The sequence below is a fragment of the Rhagoletis pomonella genome, unplaced genomic scaffold, assembly GCF_013731165.1.
Source record: "Rhagoletis pomonella isolate Grant_MI unplaced genomic scaffold, Rhpom_1.0 Rhpom_scaffold_00001, whole genome shotgun sequence".
Lineage (NCBI taxonomy): Eukaryota > Metazoa > Arthropoda > Insecta > Diptera > Tephritidae > Rhagoletis > Rhagoletis pomonella.
The window spans coordinates 56,529,613-56,537,400 of NW_023458555.1; positions in this window are offsets into that span (position 1 = coordinate 56,529,613).

Here is a 7,788-nt window from a genome sequence, read left to right on the forward strand (position 1 = left end):
GCCTTAACACTAGGTACCTTTGGTCCCATATGGGCCCTTTTGTCAGCGTACGTAGGTTAGACTGACAAGAAAAAATTGAAAGTGTTCTTTCTCTGAGGTGTATGACTTTTTAGCTTCCAGCAATGTACGTAGTACCGCTGCTAAGACGTTTTTATTTAGTTTAATATTTTTTGTTTGCACATTTTATTTGCTATGTAAACTAATACTATCTTAATTAAACCCTTTACCTTTAATTTGGCAGCATTATGAAATATTGGAAAATTATTTATATAAATCTATATATGATCGCTTGAAAGTAAATTTTTTTTTTTTTACATATGTTTACATACTTTCCTAGATTTCAGTTTTTAGCAAACCAACAGTTCTCCTCAGTATTTTATTGACCAAAAAATTGTGTCCAGTTTTTAATGCCCAAAAAATATTTTCTGTTGACAAATTTAGGTCCAGGTTTTAATGTAGCAATTTTTTAAATAACTAAAAACTTATGTCCAGTTTTTATGGACAAAAATTTATGTTCAGTTTTTAAATAGCCAAAAAGTTATGTCCACTTTTTATGGACTAAAATTTATGTCGACCTCATACTTTCAAGCATTCATACATACATACATACGAAGCTTGCTGAATTGTAACTTTAAATTATTTAGTTTTTGATTACTTAGTTCTATATAGCACGAATTGTCAAAATTTGTACGAAACACCTACACCTGCTAAAATTGTGTTTGATTTTTTTCTTCCTTTTTTCCTTTTTTTCCAATTTCCTCTATGTTTTTTCTCTTCCACGTAACTGCGTTGAATGTGTTTGTGCAAAAAAAAAAAACAAAAAACAATGCAACTGTCAATCTTTGACTTCTTCTGTTTTATAACTTAATACCTTAACAAAACTAAAATAAATAATAAAAAATAAACAAATAAATAAAACCAAAAAAATTGCATAATAATCAAACATCCACATCATGTAAATAAAAAAAAAACGATTCGCTTGCACCTATCATCAACAACAACAACCCAACCTTCTACTACAATTTAACACTAAAAAAAAGGTGGTATCAATAAACCTAAACAGCCCAAGTCTGTCATAGGTTTATTCCGGCGTGAGAGTTGCGGTTCGAAGGGTGGCAGCAGTCTATTTGATCCCTTAGACGGTCTTGGTTCAGCACGTGGCTCTGATCCCACACTGGCGAATGCTTTGATTAGTGGTTTACCAATGCTGCCATTGATACAGCCGCCACATTCAAATCCCCGCCTTGAAAAGCGTTCGCAATCGATTTCAGTCGCCTCATCAGGCGGCATCAACAGTATCGGCGTAAATATTGGTGACATGGCTCATGCTGGTCCCTTCCCGGTTACGGCCAGCCATCGACGCAATGTACGCCGCGGCTCAATGTTGGAGTTAAGTGGGTAAGTACGCAGTAACTGGTTCTTTTTTAGATTTGCCACATTTGTCAACACTTTTAACACGCATTATAAAATTTGATTTTTGTTTCATGAAATATTATATTAAATATTATGTTAATCCTACTAATAACTAAATTTAATTTAATTTTATGTGTAGTACATACATCCATTTGCTCGTCTAATTCCCATGTATATACGTGTATGTTTGGTTTGTTGGGTACTTGTTAACGTTAGTAAAAAAATAAACTTTAGATAAATGTTTATGTAAATATCCATTAAATCAACCAACAAGTTGCATATCACCTAGTGATTTAACTAGAATTTTAAATACATACTTACATAGATACATACATATATTTTATCTTACTTACATTCATTATGTTGTTGTGCTAATATTTAAACGCAAATTTCAAACTTTCCTAAATTAAACCGAAGGATTGAACTAAGACGGCTTAAATAAGAAAGATAAAAGAGTCTATGAAACCTGGTATATGCGCACTATAGGCTTTTTCAAAAGTTCATTTTTGTTCCACAGTGTAACTTTTCTATCATTTTCCATCCTCTTGTCATTTCCTAAATTCCTTTTCAATGAAAAATTGATACTTTTACGTTTTTTTATTACTTTTAAGGGTTAAAAGCGGGTTTTTTTTCGATCACCGTCACTGAGCCACATTTTTTTAGAAGCGAGTCGGCGGACGTCAGCTCGATAACGCCGCTCGGTGCTAAGCTATCTAGCAAGGCAATTTCGAAAAAAAAAAATATTTTAAGTGAAACTTCTTTGCTTTCGGTTCTTTGTAAATGCAAACATCGATGTAACGAAAAAGAGAACACGACCTCTGAGCTGTGATTCCAAACTCCAGTTAAACGATTAATATTAAAATTAAGGCTTAGATCAAAATTAAGATTAAGATTAAAATTATAACAAACTGTCACGTACACGTACCTGCATATCCGCCTTTTTTTCTGCCATCAATGTGGTTACCCATGCTAGCTCAGCATATGTTATTGGCGCGGTTCTCAACCCTTGGCCACATTGAGGCGAGGCGGATGTTCCAATCGTCATCTGTGCATATCGTCTCACAGGAAGCCCACCCATCCTTAGACCGCTCTTTCCGGTTGTTCACTTCCGGCGGTTCCCCTTTTAGGTATTACTCCAATCACTTCATTCAATTTCTACCCTTCGTCATCTTCCCCTCCCTCCTATATCAATTTAGCCAGTCATTTAGGGCTCCTTTTATCAGTTTCAAATTATAACACAATATTTATTACATAACATTTCAAAAACTACACAGTTTATAATATACGCAAATACTTACATACTACACGAATCTCGACTGGTATTTCCTATCGCACAAAAAAAAACCAAACATGAAAGCGCAACTATGGCGCTGCAACATCCACAGGAAACTCTAACAGCCTACCTAAAAGAGCTCTCTTAAGCAGATATATATTTATGGTTTTCCGGGAGCCGGATCTTCTCAGCTCCAAAAAAAAAATTCTTTAAAATTGGTATTGTTGGTTTGGCGTTTTCCTGGTTTGACGGGACACCGACAAAAATTACACCCGAATTAAAAGTGAATAATTTGGAAACAGAAAATGTGTTAAAAAGAATATTAATATCTTAAAGCTATTGCCTTGACTCCGCCCCCTGGATTTCCTCGAGCTCATTTCCCTGCTGCAGTTTATGGTCAAAAGCTTCACACAATGTTAATTAACATAGTGGTTGTGGCACATGCTGACCGACTCAACGGGTGACACCAATAAAATTTCCTGACGCTATGGCGGTATGGGGCATTCCCTCTCAACACATTCGTAAAAGATAAAAAATTTCGCATATCTTAAAAATCTGCCACTCACCAGCGAGTTGTGCCGCACCCTTCTGCATCCACGTACGGACGTACAAATTTAAACTCCTGGCACAATCTCGCCGGGGGACTTCCTGCCTGTTCCACTGCCTCTAGCCCGTGGGTGCTCTACTCCTACAACCACTCCGTGGCCTTCCAAGTCCGGCCAAGTAGCATTTCTTCCACTTTAGGAGGGTCCTTAACTTCCGGAATTGAGTCCTCTTGTGTTAGCGCGTATATTTTCGGACCTTTCTGGCGCACTTACACTTAGTTTCCTCTCCTTACTTAGGATTTTTAGAAACTACAAAAAAACAGGACACTCCGCGGTATTTTTTTTTTGTACGCCGCACCTTTTTACATTTTCCCGCACTGGATGTCGATTTCAATAACACGAGGCAGTTCTCTCTTCTGGCCTACCGCTAACCCCTTTATATAGGCAGTTTTCAACAGCATCCAAAACACCGTTTTTACCGCATAGTCTTCATTGTTTTCTTTAGCCAATCACAATTGCGCTCACCCTACTTCTATCCCTTTCCCGGCGAGATACTTTATTCACCATACCTCGACTCACGCTCTGGCAACCCCCTTCATTAAAAGCTTTTATAATTTCCCCTTGGGTAATTTTTCTTATTCATTCTGTTTTGTGTGACATTTACACACAAAACGACGAAGCCTAGGATTAATTGGTAAATATTAGGCATAGAACATAGAACACGTTAAGTTGCCTTTCTTTTAACAAAAAAAAAAACATTTGTTTATTGCCCCTAAAAAAAAGGAAGGACGGCATTATCTCCATCATCCAGAGCGGTCCAAAGGTGCTTCCTGAATGTTGAACGCCCAACGTGGGGAACACCCATCCTGACAAAACTTATGATAACGACTAATTTTAAGACTAAGATAAGATCAGGATTAAGATTAGTATTAAGATTAAAATTGGGATGGGGATTGAGTTGGAGATTGAGATTAAATTAAGATTAATATTTAGATTGAGATTAACAGCCTTTTTCTGCAACACGAACGATTCGTCTGCAGAGGAATGCTTCAAAAATTAGTCAGGCGGCATCATTTTAGCCGGTATAAATGTAACCGAGACCATTGCAACGTAATCTATACATATAATAAAATTGTAACAGGTCGATGTCTGTACATTATAGATATTAAAGAAAAATTAATGTGGGGGGTCTTTTTTAGAGCACCAGAAGTCAAATCAACCATTTTTAGAATTTTTGTCTGTCTGTCTGTCTGTCTGTATGTTTGTTCGCGCATCACTCGAAAACGAATGCATGGATTTGAATGCAGTTTTCACCGATGTATTGCTAGAGGTCTAACTTAAAATTTAGGAAGAAAAAAAATTAGAGAGTTGCCACCTGTTTGAAAATTGGAGTTTAAGTAAATTGATAAGAAAAAATGAATATTGCAATATGGGCGTCAAAAGAACGAGGCTGAAGAAGGCTTACAGCCAAAAATATTTTTTAGAGTTGCCACCTGTTTAAAAATTTACATTTAATTTAATTTATGAGATAAATTTAATATTGCAATATGGGTATCAAACTGAAGGGGTTTAGGAGATTTTATTGCCGAAAATGGTTTTAGGGAGGGCTGCCACCTGTTTGAAAAATTTTATTGTATTAAATTGATAAAATAAATGAAATCTATATCTACATCTAGATATACATATAATAAAATTGTAACAGGTCGATGTCTGTACCTTATAGATATTAAAGAAAAATTAATATGGTGGGTTTTTATTAAAGCCACAGAAGCCAAATAAACAATTTTTAGAATTTTTGAATATCTGTCTGTCTGTATATTTGTAAGCGCATCAGTCGAAAACATGGAATTGAATGCAGTTTTCACCGTTGTATCGCCAGAGATTTAGCTTCCAATATAGAAGAAAAAATTAGAGAGTTGCCACCTATGTTTAAAATTTCAGTTTAGGTCAATTGATACGGTAATGTAAATACTGCAATATGGCTGTCAAATGAAAGAAATTTACAAAGGCCTACAGCTGAAAATATGTTTGTGGAAGGTTGCCACCTACTTGAAAACTTTAATTTAATATAATTGATAGCATAAATTAAATATTGCAATATTGGCATCAAACTAAAGACGATAGGAAATTTTAATCGTGAAAATATTTTTAGGGGATTTGCCAACTGATTGAAAAATTGTATTCATTGAAATTTGTAAAATAAATGAAATATTGCAATACTAATATTAAACTAAAGAGGATTAGGAAGCTTACTTTTGAAAATATTCTTGAAGCGGGTTGCCACTTATTTGAAAACTTTAATTCAGTTAAATTTACTATTTAAACTAAGTGTAGCCATATGGGTATCAAACGAGAGTACTTGAGAATAATAAAATTGCAACAGGCCGATATCTGTACATAATAGATGTTAAAGAAAAATTAATAGGGGGTTTATTAGATCAACAGAAGCCAAATCTAAAATTTCGGTATGTTTGTCTGTATGTTTGCAAGCGCATCACGCAAAAGCTAATGTATGGAATTAAATGCAGTTTTGCTAGAGCTCTAATTGAAAATATAGAATCCATTTTTTTTTGTTTTAGTTTAGCGTCGATCATTATTCCTAGGTATTTGAACGTATTAACTTCTTCCAGTGCGTCGTTGTTTATATTTAGAGTTAGCAACGCACCGTTCTCAAAATTTCGCCTTGATATAACTACAAACTTAATTTTTTTTTATTTCTGTGTGGAAGGGTTTTCGCTAAAAAAAAATTTAAACTTTTCGTTGTTGCTGACAAAAAAATTAAGAAATCTGAGAAGTCACGTTTTACAATTTCATACAGTTCTCTTTACAATGCATTTCACTAAACTACTAAACGGCTGCATCGACTTGGTTCATATTTGGCAACACGTTGAAAATAAATATTCTGACCAAAAATTTACTCGGTATTTAGCTCGGGATATTCGTAAAATTCTTATACAGACTAAAACGTAAAAAACCAATATATCACTAAAACCAATTACGCTGGGGAACTGAAACTTAGCACTGATGCATATATTGCAAATGCATTGGGAAAGGGGGCGTGGCTCCTTCCTTCCATGCAAACTGAACTTCTCATATAGCTTATGGCTGGAACTGCTTACGCTAACGTCCTGAAATTCTACACAGCTACATATGTTATCAATACCGTAGTTATGGCGAAAAGTGATAATTATTGGAAAGGCTGGATCGATATACATTTACGTAAACGCGCAAGTATCACTCGATTGGGAACCATTTTCTCCTAGATTTATAAATCCCTTTGAACTATTGTAACTTTGTCTTTAATTTTCAGTAAGGTACAATTTTTGTGAAAATTTTGAAGAATTTTTTTAAGTTTTTCACAAAGAATGGAGCTTTGCTTTTACGAGTTTCGCTATAAACTGTCCTATCTACATACCTATTTGGATAAAATGATAGCCGTTTTCGTTGTTCGGAATAAACTCAAAAAACACTGAATAGAGTTCCGTCAGATTGTCGGAGGTTATCTTACATACATATATAGTCCAATTACATGCTACTATAAAACTCGCTAGGTGGTGCTGGAGTAGAGTTATTTATAAAAATCGTATTTATTAACCGATTTCGTTCAAATTTTAAATGTGAGCTATGTACCTGTATGTTGGAAAATTCTTTTGATAAAAATTTACCCGATTAGTGCCGCTGGAGTTAAGGTTTAAATTCATAACACGTATTCATTTTATGGTAAGCAATGGTTTTGCAAAAAATTAACCCACTGGATGGCGCTGCAGCCGAAATGTATAGAAACCCCGTGTGGTTGGTCTGCTTTGGACCTATGTTTAAGTTATACGAATTTAATTTTGAGATGTCTAAATGAAGGATGGGGTTAAATTTTTCTGACGCCCTCATGCACGATCATGCGGTCTTGCATCTACCCAGAAATCAGTTAATACATTTTACCACGAATTGTAAAAGTGGTGAATTAACAAGGAAAAATCACCGTATTTAGGTATATCAATTGCTTCATTTGAAAGATACTTAAGCGATCATTTAGCAATGTACCGGAAAACTTTCATCCTGTGGGACAGCGAGGACTCTTGGCCCTCCTATAAAGAAAACGCACTTCTGTACTCTTGAGTTTCCCTATAAGAACTTTTATTGGCATTTGCATCGCACCAATGTTTGTTACGTGGGTGTCAGTTGGCAAAGGTGAGGCGGTACGCAGGCATGGTGGCAAAGCCCAGGCTAGCTCGCCGGATGGGGGGGTTATTTTCGCCCACCTTACCTACCCTACGTAAACAAAATTGTCATGCCTGAGCATCAGTACCAGCAATACTAACAGAAATTAGAAGAAGGAGAAGTAAAGCTGAAGAAGAGGCCCGTCCTGTCAGGTGGAGTCGTCCCACCCACTTTGCGCATTTCGCTTACGCAGCCATGGGCGTTGCTCCGACTCCTAATGTTGCTGCAACGCCCCCTTAGCCTGACATAGTACGTCTGTCTATTCGTCGATCAGTTCTGTCTCAGTCCATTCCCTAGTCAACGCCCTCACGTCCCCTCTTAAGCCCTAGTGTAACACCCACA